Consider the following 19003-nt stretch of genomic DNA (forward strand, 5'->3'; position numbering starts at 1 on the left):
AACTACTTCCACTTTCTTCACCAGAAAACCAGATTTTTGAATAAGCTGTCCTTTAGCTAAAATGTTAAAATCAGAGAAATTAATATGCAGTCATCCTTCATCTCCCTTTCCTCTCAGCCCTGTCTACACCTTCTCAGTGCTGAGGTGATGCCCTGCAGGCCCCAGCTTCTGCATCTGCCTCACTGGGTCAATGGGCTCAGCCCACACTCAGCCTCCCATGCATCTGGTCAGCCATAGCACACTGATACTGTGCAACAGAAACTTCGGGAAGTTCACATCCACACTAGGGGCATAGCATCCTAGTGATGCTGACCCGACATAACCCAAATGCCCCTATATTTAGAAACGTCCTCAAATAGTGCTCATGAATTGCACATAAAGAATCCCAAGGGTTTTGAACTTTGGGACTTGACAACAGAAAATAACAAAAGATCATCTTCAAAGGTCTTCAGGGGCTATATTAAAAATAGAAATAAGCTGTTTCTCTGTGTTCATTACAATCTCAGCCCCTCCCCCTTCTTCATCTGTCCCCCCCACCCCACCCCGCACACACACCCCTGTCTAGCTTCACACTTGCACATTACCTCTTGGACATTCACAGGCTTCTGAAACACATGTTCCCAAAACAGCCTTGACATTTTTGATAATGCATCCGTGAAAATATGGAGTTTCAACTCCCAAATATGCATGTTAAAAAAAATAAAACATCTGTATATAAAAACAGAAATGAATAAAATTGAAAATTACACTGGATTCTTTGGTTACATTTTTAAATTAAAATTTAAATAGGGGTTCTGAAGGGAGACTATTTCCAGATTTCTATCTCACTCGAACTGGGTACACTCTATTTCCTTATGGTTATCAGAATTCTAAAGATAGCTCCCCAAGATTCCCATCTCCCGGTCATTCAGTCAGACACTAATCTAGGTCACTGCTTCAGTCACTAATCTAGGTACTGCCCCTTCATTTTACTTTAAGAGTTAGAGAGTTTTTCCAGGTGGGTCTGACCCAATCAGGTGAGCCCTTTAGAAGAACATTTTTCCTCCGTTGGTAGCAGAAGAGGAAGTAGAAGAGATTCTAAATGTGAGAGAGATTAGACAGTGATTGCTGGTTTTGAAGATAGAGAAGACCACATGAGAACGAATGTGTGTGGCCCCTAGAAGCTGGCACTTATGGGCTGGCAGCCTGAAAGAATATGAGGACTTCAGTGCTCCAGACACAGGAACTGAGTTCTGCCAGTGATGTGAATGAACTTGAAAGCAGATTCTTTCCCAGGTAAGAGTCCAGCCTAATAACCTTGATTTCTACACTGTAGGACTCTAAGCAGAATACCCAGCCAAACCCACCCAGACTTCTCACCTACAGAACTGTGAGCTAATTAATGAGATGTTGTTCGAATCCCCTAAGTTTGTAGCAATTAGTTACACAGCAGTAGAAAACTAATATATCCCTTTGATTTTTACATCTCTAAAAAAGGGTAATGTCTGGCTAAGTCTAAGAAGCACTCTGAAAGCAAATATTAACAAGATTTAATTGACTTATTTTAAGTTCAACAAAAAAGAAATATATTAAATTATTCACAAGATGCTGTGGTCTTTTTAAATTATATTACCCAGCGAGGTTCAATCCAGGGCCATTAGACTCTTTAGTCCCAGATAGGTTTGTTTTCTCATATTCAAGTTGCAGGTCAGGGCTAACTTTAGAAGCCACGTCCTATGGTTTAGTATGAAATTCTTGCTTTAGGGGGACAGGATTTAACTTGCAGTTTTTTCATTTCAGAAAACAGTATTCTGCATTTTATAGATTCTGTACTGGACTAAAATCTACAGAATCTATAGATTTTATAGATTCATCTACATGTCAAATATGGGAATTATTTTTCTTAGCTATAGTTCCCCCTCAGAAAAACTTGGCCTATACCTTGGAAAATATGTTGAAATTCAGTAAGCTATATTCTGATCTTGAGAAATTAAGAGAGAAGAGGCAAAAGATGGTCGTACCTTTTTAAATAAAATGGACTACTGAGATAAAAGAAAACCGAAAGGTGGGGCGAGATCATTCTGACCACACTCATTCCCTTAGTAGACACATAAATGGTGCTGAGCCTGCTAACCCAGATTTCTTGTCTTGAGAATAATATGTAGCCATGGAGTTCTCTAATGAGCACGACCCGGAGACCAGATTTAGTTTAAACACAGTGACCTGGAGAAGAGGAAGAGGAAGAGGAAGGGAGTTGTTAAGTAATCTAAAGGTTGTATGCAGAGTGAGTTCCAATTTAGGGAGTAGACTTTGCATACAGGATGAGGAGATGGAAGAAGGATGGCTAGGGAGCTAAGAGCTACAGGACTCTAGGCAAGTTACTTAAATTCCTTAAGCCTCAGTTTCCTCTTATCTAAGTTGGGATAGTTTTTCAGTGTTCTTAGCACAGGGTCTAGGACATGGAGTCTTCAATAAATGATGGCTGCTTTAGGATCATGCAATCTCATCCTTCCGCCCTTGTCCAAGAATCCCGGATAATCATCTCTGTTCTAATGGATGCTAATAGCCCTGCTGGCTAGTCCGAAGTATCATGTTCAAAGCAAAAGACTACAAGCCAGTGTCCAGGCCAGAAGTTTAACGCAAATACTCCCTTAGGGCAGAGAGGGACAGAGAGAGTGGGTCTGACTAGAAGAAGCTGATTCCCCAGGCGAGAACAGGGTATTTATTAAATCCACAGAAGGAAAGATCTATATGCAAATATCCACAAATAAAAATCTCTTTCTAAAACAATTAAATTTTCTGACCCAATCTGTTGACAATGGTATGGCCATTGGAGATCATATTTTTCCAACATGGTCCATTTTCTTGGCTTTCCTCAGTCATTAATTATGACTATGTTTTCCCAAATGTGGAAATTCCCCTTGCACAGATGCTGCTGCTGGCCAACGCTCCTTTCCTGAGAAGTCTCTACAACACAAAAATATTTTTGTTTTCCCCAATTGCCCACAGGGAAAATTTCCTCATTCTTTTTTTTCCCTCCTCCCTTAAAGCCCTTTGACAATTTCCAGGAATCTAAGTAAAACAGAATCACTTAGATCACTGGAGAGCCTTTTAGATGTTCCACTTCTAAAATGGCAAAAAAGAATCCTGCACTTTAAATTGAACATTATTAAATCAACTGTAAGATTTCCTTTCAATAACCAAAGGCAATGCCACTAAAGTCAAAATATGATGGGGCAGCTGATGGCAATTGGAACTGTGTGAGGACCAAGGTGCCTCCTTTGAAGGGGGCTGAGGTGTTATTGTCCTATGTACAATATTTCTTGTATCTTGTATCTTCTTCAATAAATGTCTCTATTTTTCATTAAAAAATACCTCCCACAACTGCCTGAGTATATGGCTGTGGGGCTTGGGGGCTTAAATTATAAACAGAAATGGCCAAAGCGATTCTCCTTGTATCTGGACCAAATGCCATATGCAAAATGTGCTTCATACACATTCAATCCCTATACAAATGTAGTCATTTGGCACGGAAGTGGGCATACTGTGCCTGATTGGGAAATTTCAAAGAACAAAGAATTGAGGTGGCCACTTAATGAAGTTAGGGAGGGAGGAAGAAGTGTTTTAAGTGTGGCCCTGTGCCCTTATATAAAATGTAAGGGCATCTACTCTTTATCTACAATAAAAGTAAAAGCAAGTAGCAGAGGCATGAACTTTGTGCCTATTGCTTGATATGCATAAGTATGGACAGTAAGGGAATGGTTAAGTGCCACTCTCAATGAAGGACCAATTAAAGTGAAAGTATATCTTTAAATTAAAACATGTCAGTGGAAAAATGTCCATTTACTAAAATTATTTATCCTCCTCCCCCCCAAAATGATCAGGTGATCTAATATCCTAGTACTTATAAGATAAACAGAGCTATTATTGCATAGAAAGTCAATACTTTTGATTAAGCAATTACCTGCAATTATGATATGGGGTTTACCAAGGAAATATTAGCTTTCTTCTTCCACCTACTTAATTTGCGTTCTCTCAGTGTAAGTCGGTTAGTAGGTCAGGAAATGGTCTCTAATTCTGTATTAGCATTAGTCAAATGTAAGTGGGAGAGGATAGTCACCATAGCATTTTTCAATAGAAATAACTGGAATAATCTGCCATTAGAATAATCAGTGTCAATGCTTACCAAATTTAACACAGATCATGGAGACAACGTGATGCCCCTGATTTTTGCAACGTAAACAAGCAAAATTTCCTTTGAGTTTGAAAATTTCCAGTTAAGTCTTTGCACCACTGTGATTTTTCATGAGGCATACCCAGAAGTTGGGGGAGGGGAATTTTACTCTTCCCTTTTTATAAAGAAACAAATGAAAAATCTTTTCACCTTTGCAAGAGAAATGAACGGGGTTAAAATGACATATTTAAAAAAATTAAAATTAGAAAATGAAGAGCACAAACCTTGCTCAGAGAAAATTCAGTATGCTCAGAGAAAAGAGGAGAAAACAGTAGATATGTCAACTGATGTGATATATAATAACTGGTATGGCGCCGGCCCTGACCAATCAAAATAGACATCCAATAAAGCAGATTGGACACCTGGTCATCAGCAGCTAGAATAGCCAAATGAATATGTGTCAACTAGATATCAACCCTGATTGTTTTGTATGGTCATGAGAGTCAGTGTAAAGTTCATTTGTAAACCAAAAAGCATTATGAAAACCTGTGTTATTGTAATAGGTTTAGATGCAGCTGAATGGAGGGTCAGATTATGGATATGTTGATGAAAATAAAAATATCTGCTGCTATTTTTCTACTGAAAAATGTTTCTACTGAACTCACATTTTTGTAGCTGCTTATGAACTGAGAATTCTTCCTCTTTTTACATCCTCTCGTCATATTTCAGGTGAAATAGTTTTAAAAGTTGGGTGTTGGGTCTCTTTAGACCATTATCAACAAGACCATGTTTAGTTGCCTGAAGGCAAGTTGATTTTTAAAATTTTAAAGTGTCCCTCATTTCCATGTCTGTAATGATATTCCATAAAATCTATGAAAGTTATTTTTAGGTGGTGGTATATGGGGTATTTTTGTTTGTTTTCTCCTTTATATTTTTTGCACTGTTTGAATTTTTCCAATAGTTTTTTAAAACAATTCATTAAAATAATTTTTAAAAACCCTCTTCCTTCTATTTACTTAGCCAAAAATATCACAGTCTCCTATCCCCTCTATTAGATAATTAATTTTTTGAATTCGTATGCCCAAAATTCAACGCCACTTTCATTTTCAAGAACCTCCCACATAGCCAACGTGTAAAGGCAGGATATCTGTTTCTACAGCTCACACTCTTTGAAGGATCTTCTTTTGTTATTTTTGTTCTTTGCATCGTCACATCTAGTTGTTTTGGAATATTGCTGAACTCTCCAGTTTCCTTTGAAAAGAGTACATCAGAGGTACAATTTAGGTAACTCGGGAACACCTTGCTCAAACTAGATAGTACTTGTAACTCTTGGAAATACTTGTGGATAAAATCATCTCAGAGATTTTCTTTTGTTGTATGGGTGTCACAGTGACAAAAGGAAATGGATTAGGGAGAGACTTAGGAACTGCTGTGGTGCTGAGGCTTATAACTTCTTTACACAAGTTTCCTTTTCAGGATCTGTTTCTCTTGGTGCGATGGGTACCATGAGCCAATAACATTTCCAAAGTTTTTAAGCCAAATGGTTCAGTCTCTTTACATTCCCCATGGGCCCTATATGTCTTAGACCAATAAGTATATCGGGGAAGGAGTCCTAGATCAGTAACAGAAATTCAAAAAATACTTGATTTTGTAAAGGGTGGCAGGATTAAGAAGAATTCATTTTTTCTCTTTGGTATTGCCCACTTGATTGTGTTTGTAATACTATCTGTGCCCTTTTGGTCTACCCATCTATTGGTATACCAGTGAAAAAAAAGTGGAACAGTTTTCCATTATTGAAATTTTCAAGATCAGAATAGATGACTACCAGGTATGCTGTAGAAGACATACGTACATTTAAAGAAGACTTGACTACAGTGACCTTTCGAGTTTCTTTCATCTTTAGACCTTGCTCTGAAGTGTACCCTCTAGACTTATAGTGGTGACGCCACATTGGAATAATAGGAGTCTTTTCTGACCGCCTTCCTCACTTGGTCTCATACCTGCATCTTCTGCGGGGCTGGCAGTTCTGAGGATTAAACAGGAGATGAAGTGGGTGGGAGAGTGTTCCAGGGAGACAAGGAGCTGTCCAGCAGTCAAAGGAACTGACCACACTGTATTTAAGTCCCAGGTATTGAGACTTATGGCAGTTTGGAGCAAGAATTCAGCTATGCATACATGTTATCAGTATGTGCACATGTATATAAAAGTATTTGCTTACCCAATCCCAACCCAAGGAGGTTTCTCCTGAGTTCTAAATAGCCCTTCACTTAAAATTGGGTCAATGCTGTTTTTAAGTTGTGTAGGAAAAAGGAAAGTAATAATGTACAGGGCACAGTAGAAGAGTCACAGAGGAAGGAAGGCAAAAATAGGACTATTACACTGTACAAGTAGTCTTTCCCCATAATTTCAAGATAGCTAGCCCAACACACACACACACACACACACACACACACACGAGTATGCATAAACATGCTCTGTAAGTTTGTGTGTTCAAGTCTATAGCAGCTTCATTATTTATACCTTGCAGTCAGTAATGTAATCATCATAGCACACCATTTGAAAAAAAAATCAATGTGTCAAGCATTAGTTCACAAATTCTCCCCAGAGTATGTAACTAAAAATATTAAAAATAAAGTTAATTCACTTTAAAAGGCGGCTTAGTCTTTTTCCCTTCGCAGGTGGCAGATGTATTCACTTTGGTGAATGCCCGCCTGATTGAGGTGCTGAAGAACAACACCTCAAAAATAATTGTTTGTAAGCTGGCTGGATACCTAGTGCTCTTTTTTTAAAAAAAAATATTTTCTTTTGAAAGGAGAAATCAGTGTTTCCACAGATATCCTGGATTTCAGATGAAAAGATTTGGGGGAAACATCTCAGCCAGCTCCCATGTGCTAGGCAGTTACATAGTAATCCAAATTTGTAGGCTAAGCAACTAACGTATAGAGGCTAGTGGCTCCACAGTAATTTTTCATAATTTGGAAATTTACTAAGTAACACATACACATTGTAGAAAATGTGAGGAATACAAAAATACCTCCCAAAGAGAAAATCAAAACCATTCTGGCATAGCTGTTGTTAACAACCTGGTGTACAGTCCCCTAAATATATATATGTGGTCACATATATATTTTATGCTATTTCTTCAAGATGAAAAAAAAGGGGCAACACCAAACAGCTGTTGCTCCGTCTTATCCAAACCTGGAATCACTGTCCACATACTTGAACCACCTTCTCTAAGCGTCTCCTCTCTCCTAGGACTCAATCTGACAATCAGCGGCAAATGAGGTGCCAGATTTCCTACTTAGAAAATAGCACTAGGGTGGTAGGCAATTCCTTACCCTTCTCTTCCTGAATAGAGACCCACGGATTTTTAAAGGAGATATGATAGTGCAAAATCGACTTTATTTTTGTGCGTTCACATGGGAGGTCCCCGCGTTGACAGCCGGAAAGGCAATCACATGCTGAACAGAGCAGAGAGCCCTACAAAAGGAGAAGTTACCTTTCACTGTGAACATGTGATTGTGTCTTTTACCCTCCATGATTTTGATGGCTTTAAATTTGTCACCTGAATTCGATATTAACATAATCGTCTGCATTCCAGCTAACGAATGCACCTGTTTCTAAGACTTTATTTTTGCAGTTTTAATGAACTCTTCAAAAGCATTTTCCTGGATTTACTGCTCTGCTAGAGCAATAGCGGCTGTAAGCGACCGACAACACATTCAGTATTTGAATCGAGTTTTGTGACATTGTTACACTTGAGAAGGATCCATCTGTCTGGGGTGAGGGAAATGAATTGAGACGTAGCTGAGGCATTTGGAAAGAGTGCTAGCGTAAGTGGGGCTGGTCAGAGGAGGTCATTCCCTGCTTGGCCAGAATGTATGGATCCCAGGCAGTGCACTTAAGTTCTCAGAATTCCAGTTTCTCATTTATATAATTGTGGTACCCATCTTCTAAAGTTGTGGTACCCATCTCACTTGTTATAAATGCTTCATAATGTTAAATTGTATAACTATTATGTTTATCACTAAAAAGATAGACTTTAGATGAATCAAACAAATTCTACTTCATTGGCTGTACATTTGAAGATGGTTCTTAGGTGAATAATGGCTCACTGAGACCCATAGAAAGAAAAAGATCAAATTGATGTCTTTTAATTAAATAGTCAGGAAGTTCATTTCCATGCTGAATCATACCTTACCCCACAGTGAAGATTTTTTGAAAGACAAGACATCAACCAGTTTCTAGAAGACCAAATCCTTAATGCCGAGAGCCATTTAGAATTTTCAAATATTACGTAGATGTGAGGATATTAGGATGGTTATTTACTTTTAACATTACCGTAATACTTTTTATTCTATTATAAAGTTATTTCATGCTTGTTACACTCTGATTTCAGTACATTTTCATCCTAGTAATTTCCCTCCTTCTTTCCCCCCCATATGCTCCTCTGTACACTTTAATTTGAAAAGTAAGTGGTAATAACCCATCCAAAACTCAATTGAATGGAAAATGGAAAACAAGACAAATGTTGCTTTAAAGATACACACAGCAGATACATTACAGATCAATTGGAGGTGACACTACGGAATAAAGATGCCACAGATTTGGATACCTCTCTCATTTCCTCCCGAATGGGTGGCACAAAGGTGAAATAGCTGTTAAGGAAATAGAAAAATTCTCCTATTGCTTTTTTTATTTCGATAAAAGTGAGAAAACTATCCTGGCTGGGATGGACATAATTTATAGTCCTTCTCTCCTTTATACCATTCTGGCCAACAGTCTTCCTTCAGTAATTGAAGCTATTTCTTTGGTGTTTCACCCCACCTGCCACAATACTGGACAGTCACCCAGGGCAGAGGACCAGCCTGGGAATCTCCATCGACTTGTTATAGGGGTGTCTCTGCAAAGGCATTGAGTTCTAGAAGCCACCCATTTGTCTCTCTCTGGGCAGGCTTCTGATAACTATTTGCATCTCCACATTTCAAAAGGTCCACTTTAACCAGACTTGCATGGAGCATCCTGTCAAAAGACATTCAGTTTACTCTGAGACCTTGGCTTTGTTACCTGAGAAAACAACCCCACGGGAGCTCTCCTCCTGCTGGTCTTTGCCCTTTGACTGTGTTTTGCTATGGAAGGCAAGCTGACCTCAGCAGGAGGAGGGCCTGTTGTGTATGGCCCGGCTGCTCACAGTGTGGTCCTTAGCGGGGCAGCATCAGCATCACCTGGGAGCCAGTTAGAAACACAGAGTCTAACCAGTGCCACCCCAATAAATTCAGTAAATGGGGGAAAAGAAGAAACCCAAAGTCTTGGGCCCACTCCAGACCCACTGAATCTGAATCTGTATCTTAACAAGACTCTCAGGTGATCTGTGTGCACATTTAGGCTTAAGAAGCAGTGGTGGAAGGAATCTGCCTGAGATCTCTTTTCCTAGCAACAGACCTCACCATCTCCTGGTCCCAAGTTGTATCCATCCACTTTCCACTTCTCTTTGCACAGATTTCCCTGCAGTGCTCCTGGGCAAACCATTTCTATTTGGATGAGTTCCCAGCTTGTGGGTCTTGCAGGGATCTGCATTTCTATGGTTCGGGTGGTCAAACATGTGTATGGCTCAGGCTCCCACCGGCCAAACCATGCCCATTCCCCTCCAAATCTCTCGCTTTCCTTATTCCCACAGCTGTGGTGTTACCATCTTCATAAATTATTGTGAAAGAAGAAAATCACCAAAAGAAAAAAATAGTCTCTATAAACCTGCATAGTTTAGAGCTAAAGAATATGTTAAAATTTTCCATCGTGGAAATTTCCCAGCTCCTGGGCTCTTCAGATTTTTTTTTTTTTTCAGAGCTGCAAGCAAAGAATGGAAATTTCCAATTGCAGCATCTCGGGCTGCTGTTCTGCTGACTGTCTTGCTCAGCCGGGGTCATCTGTTCCTCTAAGACATCAAGGAATGCCAAGGTAGGTCTGAGAGAACACACACGCTTCCTCTGCAGGAGGGAAAGAATGTCTTTGTGCTGCCTCCAAGCTGTGATGAGGAGAGGGGATGGCCAGGTGACATGCCCTGCTCCACCCACCTGAGTGGGAATTTTGTTGATGGTTAGCGTGATCAGCAGCTTACCCTAGCTGACATGGTTCCAGTGGCAGCTGGCTGGCAGGTCTTTGGTTTTTTAAGAAATCCCTAAAGTAGGTGGGAGATGCAGACAGCAGGGAGGAGACAACATTTGTTAAAGACTACCCTCCTAAGTACTCGACCAGGAATTGTATTATATATATTATTTCACTTTTATGTGACCGACCCAAAGGTTAACTTCTGATTTTCTGCACCCCAATTTTGGAAGCTTCATTTGTGCTTTCGGACCTGGCCGTGTCTTCCCCGACCCTCCCAGAAATGGGTCATCTGCAAATATCCCAAAGGTCTGTCTCCACCTCTTCAGTGATAGCAACAACTCGGTTCCTTCTCCCTGTGTCGAAGCTGAAACGTGTTTTCATTCACAGCTGGTCCTGATGTCTGAGCCAACAGGCATCTAATAGCTCCCTAAATTCTGTCCTGTTCACCCGCATGCGCTGCCGCTGCCACTACAGAAGCCTGATGGTGGCAGCTCCGTGGAAGACCAAGTAAGCGTACAAGGGCACTGGCTTCTTGCAAACAAGTCCAGGCACCCTGACTGGCTCTGGGCCAGGGGCAATGTTCTCAAACCTAGGCTGTGTGGCTTGTCTGGGTGGTTTGGAAGTCTTGTTTTCATTTTTAGTGTTTTGCTTTTTTTTTTTTTTGGAGTTTTGGGGGATTCTGAATGACTCGAAGGCTCAAGGGTTACCTGTGTTTATCCTCTTCCTACTGGCAGCCCATGGTTCCAGGAAAAGAATAGTTAAGGGAGATTTCTGAAATCACTACTGCTCTTTATTCTTAACGTTATTTATTAAGGCAAGTTTGGTAATAAGGAAGATATCCCAGCAATAAATTTTTATTTTTTATTTTTATTTTTTTTAAATATTTATTTATTTATTTTTAGAGGGGAAGGGAAGGACAGAGGAAGAGAAACATCAATGTATGGTTGCTTCTCGTGCATCCCCTGCTGGGAAATGGCCCCTGCCGGGAACTGGCCTGCAACCCATGAATGTGCCCTGACTGGGAATCGAACCTCGATCGTCTGGTTCACAGGCCCGCGCTCAATCCACTGAGCTACACCAGTCAGGGCCTCCAGCAATAAATTTTTAAAAATCAGCACATGGCAAGTGAGTTTTAAAAAGAGTATTTATTCTCTGTTTTTTTTCAATTACATCCATAGCCATAATTAGCAGTGTCATCTTTGAATACAGTGACCATTTTTTTTACTTTTTAATTTTATTTTTTAAATCGTCACCTGAGGATATTTATTGATTTCTAGAGAGAGGGAGAGAAACAATGATGTGAGAGAGAAACATCAATCAGTTGTCTTCAGTGTGCATCCTGACCAATGATTAAACCTGCAATCTAGGTATGTGCCAGGAATCGAACCCACAATCTTTTCGTGTACGGTCAGGAGTGTTCAACTTTCGGCGTCTTTGGGCCACGCTGGAAGAAGAAGAGTTGTCTTGAGCCACAAGTTCAATACACAAACACTAATGACGACAAAAAATCTCATAAGGTTTTAAGTACTTTACAGTTTTGTGTTGGGCTGTGGGTTAGACACCCCTGGTGTGGTGTCTACGCCAACCAACTGAGCCACCCAGTGAGGGCTACAGTGACCAGTTTTAATGCCACCTAATAATGGAAGTAGAGAAGAGTGGGAATGGTCAGCAAGAATGTCGTAGGTCTGTTTAGGCTCTAGTCTCAAAGGCTAACGTTTATTTAGTCATTAGTAACTCCTGTGACAAGTTTTCCTCATCCCTTAAATCTGATTCTGATTCCATGATGAAATTCATCAAGATGACATTTTTATATGGGTCTGGGTCTCATATGATATGTAATACATTCCTGACAGGCTTCTTTCCATTGCTCCTCTGCATGTGTCATTAGCTGGCGGATATTGGGCCTCTTAGTTGAAGATAATGATGATTCATATCTGTCGGGCATGCTGAATAGATAGATGTACGGTGGTGACTATTCCTTTGCACTTTAGACCACAGAGATGACTTTTTAAGGGAGATTTATGGTTGGAATACATGCTGTTTTAGATGCTGATTGATTGATTTCTATCGTGGCTCCAATTCTCCCCCTCCCCTGTCTCCCTGCCCCTTACCATGTGACTTTGCAGCTCCTCCCAAGTGACAGTCTATTTCCCCACCTAACCCACTGGATCTAGGCTGGCCTTTTGGCTTCTTTTGGCCACTAGACTGCAACAGAAGCAACAATGGGCCAGTTCCAAACCTAAACCTCAAGTGTATGCTTCTACTTTCTGTCTTGGAACCTGTGAACAAGCCAGGCTAGCCTGCTAGAGGGTGGGTGAGAGGCCGTGTGGAGTGGAAATGGGCCATCCAGACCAGTCACTCCAGAGCTCACACGCCAGCTGACCACAAATACATAAGCAAGCCCGCCAAGATCAGCGTGGCCCAGTCCAGATTAGCAGAACCACGCAGCCAATGCACAGTCTCATGAGAAGTAATAAATGGTAGCTATTTTAAGCCACTAACTTTTAAGGTGGCTTGTTATGAAGCAATAGGTAACTAATACAGATGACCAATTCCCCACCCTCCCCCCTTTTTTTCTAACTGACAGGAAGCTCAGAGTCAAATCTGAAGGCCAGTCACAGAATCTGTATTCATTCATTATTCACGTTCATTGCACCCTTTATGGCTAACATATTTGCAATCTTCTCTCTCCTTGGGAGTGAATTTAAAAAAAATTAATAACCTATTGTGTGCCACTTTGGTTCTAAACTACTCGTAAATCAATCCCCTGTCTTAAACATTTAGGTGGTTCTTACTTGTCATTAGATTAGAAGAGATGACCCTAGAGCAGGGATTGGCAAACGTTTTCTGTAAAGAGCCAGCAAGTAAATATTAGGCTTTGCAGGCCATACAGCCTCTGTTGCAGCTACTCAACTCTGCCGTTGTAATGATAAAGCAATGCTAGACTACATATTAACAAGTGGGCATGGCAGTGTTCCAAAAAAATCATAATTATAAAAATAGGTGGTGGATAGGATTTGGCCCTCAGGTCAACATTACTATGCAAGAACATCTTCATCTATTCTAGGATCCCATCAACTTTCTTGTAATTCATCTCAATTACTTTGAAAAATTAGGTAAACTCGGTGAATTTACTTCCTCTATCAGAAGACCAGAAGGGGCTGACCTCAGAGCAACTGACACTATTCGTACAGGGCAAGTGTTATACTGAACAACTTAAAATTCCCTAGCGACTTAGTCCATGACTGGGTATTTAGTTAATGCTAAAAGCTAGGGTGACACAATGTCTCGTTTGTTTTGTTTCATTTCACAGCCTCTAATCTCAAATATGCTGTATGTCACAATGAGGATGGAGCTCCAGTTGTACTTCCCTACTCGGAGCTCCCTGAATGTATTGTGCTTTTTCACGCCTCTCTAGCTCTGCACACAATGTTCCTTCTTCCTGGAACGCACTTAGCCCTCTTCTCTTACTGGCTAACGCCCACTCGCTAATCAAAACTAAGCTGAACGATACTGCCTCTTGGAAGGCTTCCCTGAGTGCACCTCCACCTCCTCACCCCCAACTTCCAGTCTGCACGCTCAGTCTCAGCATTTATTTTACTAAATTAATAATTAAAATAGTTAATAATGCTTATATGGTGCCAGGCACCTACTGTGTGCCAGGCACTGTTAAATACATCATTTGAACTGAAATTTTCAGTATATTTTCCATTTTCCTAGTGCAATCACTCATTCAAAAACATTTACTGCGTTTTTGTGCTAGCACAAGCTCTTAGCTTTGTGCTAGGCAAAAAAAGAGAAATAAAGCACAAGCTTATAATATAGAGTGTAAGCCCACTGGGGGCACATACTGTGTCTTATTTGTCTTTATTTCTCAATACCTAGCAGTCCAGAACAGAGATTTAAAAATTAGTATTAGATGAATGAATGAATGAAAATAGCTAACACTGACACACAACATGAGCCAGGCAATATCTTAAGCTCTTTCTATGTGTTAAGAAGAAACAACAGATCCAAAATGGAGTCCCTTGTGGTAAGCTCCACCAAGATTTAATACCTAACCGAACTGCAACTGTGGCCTCTCCCAGGAGTGGAATTTTGAAGCAATGAATCTGGAATTTCCCAGTCGGCACTAGTCAGGTAATCTGCCTGGTAAGACCCCTGCCTTCCCCTGAAAGAAGATGTCTTTGCCTGAAATAATCCACTCTTTTAATTTTCTTGCCCCATCCCATTTCTGTCTATAAAAGCCTTCCATTTTGTACAGCAACTTGGAGCATCTTTCTACTTACTAGATGCTATCTGATTCATAAATTATTCAATAAAGTCAATTCGATCTTCACATTTACTTGGTTGATTTTTTTGTTCTTTAACACATGGCTATGCTCATTAACGCCTCCTAACAACTCTATGGGGTAGCTGGTAGAATTATTGCCATTTCACACCAGGGGAATCAGATTTGGAGAATGTTTAAGTAACCTGCCCCCAGCCACACAGACAGTGCGTGACAAAGCTGGTCCCCGAGTGCATGCTCATAATCACTGGATGAAATGAAAGCTGAGTGACTCAGCAGAAATCCATTGCCACTCCTGGAAAAGTACTTCAAAGGACGCATCTTTGAACACATGGGTGATCCGGTGGTAATGGTTATGTGCTTGGGTTTAGGAGTCCAAATTGTGTTCACATTCGCACTCCCGTGTTCAGTGTAAGATGTGGTCGGTGGTGGTACCCCCACATTTACTCACAGCGCAGCATGGTTGTATTCTGAACTCCAAGATGACTTCTCCCACTACCCTCTCCTCCTTCCGGGCGGGCACGCACTGGTGCTCGGGGAGCAACTCTGGCGTAGCTGCCAGCGGGGGCTGCTGTGTTGACTCCACCCTGGTGGCAAGCAGGGTTCTACAACAGATCCATCCATGCTGGCTTATTCCAGTGGGTGCTTCAGCACATTAACATTTTTGAGAAGACTAAGTAGGAATACCCATAATGCTGCTGCTTTTTTTTTTTTTTTAAGAAAAGGATTACTGCCAGTCACTCACTGATGGCTTTGGAAGTCCCCAGGGGGCCTCCCAGGCAATATGCCACTCAGTGGGGAAGACACAGACAGGAAGAGACAGTGACTGGCCTTCAGCTGTCTCCAAGGACAGGCCTGCTCTGCTGAAAACGAAAGAACAAATAGTTCCAATTGAATTTTGCTTCTGAAACAAACATGGGTTTGGGAAGTTCTAGGTCTGAGCATGAGGACATCAGGAAAGCAAAGTGGTCACGAAGTACTTGCAGACTGTTGACGTCACAGTCCCTCTGAGCGTAGAACAAATGTGTACATTCTCCTGCCTCCAGGCAGTTTCTTTAAGAAAAATTGGACTGGGCTTCTTATGCAGCTGTGAAGAACAGCATAGAGAATATAGTCAATAATGTAATAACTACTTATGGTGTCAGGTAGGTACAAGACTTAATGGGGAGATCACTTCATGAGTTTTATAAACACCTAATCACTATGCTGTACACCTGAAATTAGTGTGATATTGTATGTCAACTGTAATTGAAAACTTAAAAAAAATGCTAATTGGAACTATCCCCTTTACTTATTTTGCACTTAAGTGGAAAGAAGGATGCAAAGAGGCGATTTGCTTGATGGCCTTCACTGAAGACCTAGAGAACATAACAAAGATGGGCCAGGGCTAGAACCAGCTCCCACAAGCTTCCTGTTCTCAGTCTGAGGCGGGACCAAGTCCAATAAGAATTCGACAATTCGAGAATCAGCTCTTGAAAGCAATCATTTGTCACCGCAGGGCTATGCAGGTTCGTACCTGCAAGTACCTGATAAGGTATGAAAAGTTAGTGTCTTTCTCTTTCTCCTCTGAAGGCTTTGCTCTTGGTCAATAAGTAATCATGGGCCTTCTCCAGGAAAACGTCGTCACCTGGCTGAAAAACTTGAGACATTTTCAGCTGACCAGTATTCTAGGGCACCTACAAACATTTTTCAGGGTTTGGGTTAGAATTTATTGCACCTTGTTTTCCAAGTAATCCAAATATTATGGTGTGTATAGTCCGTTTCCTACAGTTTAACATGAAATAATTCTCTACTTGTTTCATTATGCAAAACTTGCATTTTTCTCATGTAGATCATAAACTCACTGGGCAGGGATCATGTCCTGACTTCTTTTGAACCCTCCACAGACTAAACAGAATGCAGAAGCACAGTACTGGGTGGTCGAAGGGGAATGACCACAGGACAGCGTCTGGAGACCTGCATAGTTTCTGAGCTTCCTGCCCACTTCAGCCTGGAATAAGGCCTTCAGGAAGCAGTAAGTTTCTGATGTGCAATTTTCTCATCTTGAATTTGCCCTACGTACCTCGCCAGCTTGTTGGGAGGCTCAAAGAAGACAACATATGTGAAAGTATTTTGGAAACCAGTATTTGCTAGGTACCTAAATGTAAGAAATCTTCAGAAGAGGCATTTAGTCGATATCCGGTTGATTTTTAATAAGTTATTGTATTCCCCTTTCTTCCTTACATTCAGTTCCTTGGGGGGGTTTATTTCTCAGGATTTAATTTGAGCTGAGTAGCACAGCCGTTCCACATCTTCCTGATACTGGGTGACATGTTCCGCAGTGCACTTTACCCCACAGTACCTTAAAATTGGATTGAAATCTAAGCAAGCCAACAGAAGAGTCACAAAGCAAGCCGTGGTCACATCTGTCATACAAAGACAAATGCGTGAGATCAACGCAGTTGTCATTCACTGGCAGGGGTGTCCAACCTTCTGGCATCTCTGGAAGAAGAATTGTCCTGGACCACACATTAAAAACAGTGAGACACGTAATCACAGAGACGACTCATAATGTTTTAAGTAAATTTACGATTTTGTGTGGAGTCACATCCATAGCCACCCCGGGCTGTGTGTCGCCCATGGACCACAGGTTGGACACCCCTGCACTGGAATTTCAGATCCTTTATCGTGCGGTGTCAACCCAATCAAATTGTAGCCTAGGCCAGGATTATGCATATTTCTAAATTCCAGCACATACTTGATACTTGAGAGCGGTAGATCATTGCTCTAAGCCCAGGCCAGCTGAGAAGAAAATGAAAAACATGGCACCTTAAGTGGAAAATTTTACAAAGAGATGACACTCTGACACAGGCTTTTAGAATGATTCATCTATTTATAGTCCTTATTTTCTTTTTTTTTTAATTGTTGTTCAAGTACAGTTGTCTCCATTTTCGCCCCGCCCCACCTCCTTCCTGCCTCCCACCCTCAATCCCACCCCCCTTTGGCTTCATCCATGTGTCCTTTATATGTGTTCTTGGATAAACTTATTTTCTATTTGTTCTTAGCAATGAAGAGAGTCTCTCTGTAGTAACAGAATTCTATATGATATATTGGGAAAATAATTCAAACATGGTTCTTCCTCAGAAAACTTCTGGAGGATATAGAGTTTAATTTCAGATTTTTATTTTTTCTCATTTAACTAGAGAGAAAAAATGGAGACACTAAGAGATAAAATAAGTTCTCTATTCTAGGGATCGGCTTATATAGATTTCTGATTCCCCGTCTAATACTCTAAATCCAAATAACATGATAGTAAAAATAACTAGAGAACTGATGACTTGTTTCAGGTAAGAATTGTCATCTCTTTTAAAAAAATTCTTTTAATTCAATTTTTATTTTTATTGTTGACACTATTACAGACATCCCCCATTCCCCTCCTTTGCCCCCACTTACTGAAAATTTTCAATTTTAGCATTTTCAATTAATTCATGAAAGCTATGTGAATCTATTTTTCCCCCAAGTTCAATGATAGAACGTCAATTGCAGCACTCATGTACAGGGTTGAAGCATTTTGTCAACATTGTGAATCCAGGCCAGTTTTGAACTTTGTTGATGAACATATTAATGATGCTGTTTTCATGTGGCAAAAAAAAAGAGGAATCTCTTTTTCAATTCAGCACAGTTTTCTGAAACCTCATTTATTTTCTTTTTTTAAGCTTTATATTATGGAAAGTTTCAAATAGCCAAATATAGAAAGAATAGTAAAAATGGATCCAATTTCCTTTCTTTTTAATTTTTTTAAATTGTTGACATGACTTTAGGTGACCCCCGTCACTCCCCCAACTTCTATCTTAATGAACTTGTCATCCAGCTTCAACATATGTTGTAAAGTTTCATTTTTAATAGATATTAGTATCTATTAAGATTAAACTCATACTACATGCTAATATATTTTAATGTTCAAATCTAATAACATTCCTATTCATATATTTATTTTCCTAAAATAATTTTATTTTCACCAGATACTTTTCCTCCACACTCTCAAACTTCTCTCACTTCTCCTGGGGCTAAGTGAGGCCATCCCCTTTCACGGTCAATGCCAGAGGAAAAATACCTAAGAGGAGGAAGTGGTACATTTAAAATGTGTTCATTTATTTATTTTAAAAATTCAGGTGCATGCCATATATATTTTTTTATTTTTATTTTTGATGGTTTCTTTTTTCATAGTTCCTTTTTATTGTATTCTTCCATTATCATTTATCTCCCTTATACCCTCTTCTACCCCTCCCCACTCCCCTCCTCCACACAATAACCATGTCCATGCCCTATTTTTTTCTCTTTTTGATTTTAGAGGGAGCCGAAGGGAGGGAGGAAGAGAGGAAGAGAAATATCAATTGGCTGCCTTCTGAACGCACCCTGACTGGGGACTGAACCTGCACCCAGGTATGTGCTGTGACCGGGGAACTGAACCAGTG

General features: G+C 40.4%; 1 protein-coding gene and 1 long non-coding RNA gene across 3 annotated transcripts in view; one reads left to right on the plus strand and one right to left on the minus strand.

Annotated features, from left to right (window-relative positions):
- MKLN1 (muskelin 1) overlaps positions 1-19003 on the minus strand; it is a 337548-nt gene that overhangs the window by 260795 nt on the left and 57750 nt on the right. The gene's annotated exons all lie outside the window — the stretch shown is intronic.
- Positions 979-18923, plus strand: LOC118989139 (uncharacterized). Its single transcript, XR_005066954.1, has 6 exons — positions 979-1275; positions 9996-10108; positions 10646-10765; positions 15857-16083; positions 16436-16563; positions 18880-18923. It is a non-coding gene; the product is annotated as an uncharacterized LOC118989139 (long non-coding RNA).

This window comes from Sturnira hondurensis, unplaced genomic scaffold, assembly GCF_014824575.4.
Source record: "Sturnira hondurensis isolate 20B ecotype Veracruz unplaced genomic scaffold, ASM1482457v3 Scaffold0006437, whole genome shotgun sequence".
Classification (NCBI taxonomy): domain Eukaryota; kingdom Metazoa; phylum Chordata; class Mammalia; order Chiroptera; family Phyllostomidae; genus Sturnira; species Sturnira hondurensis.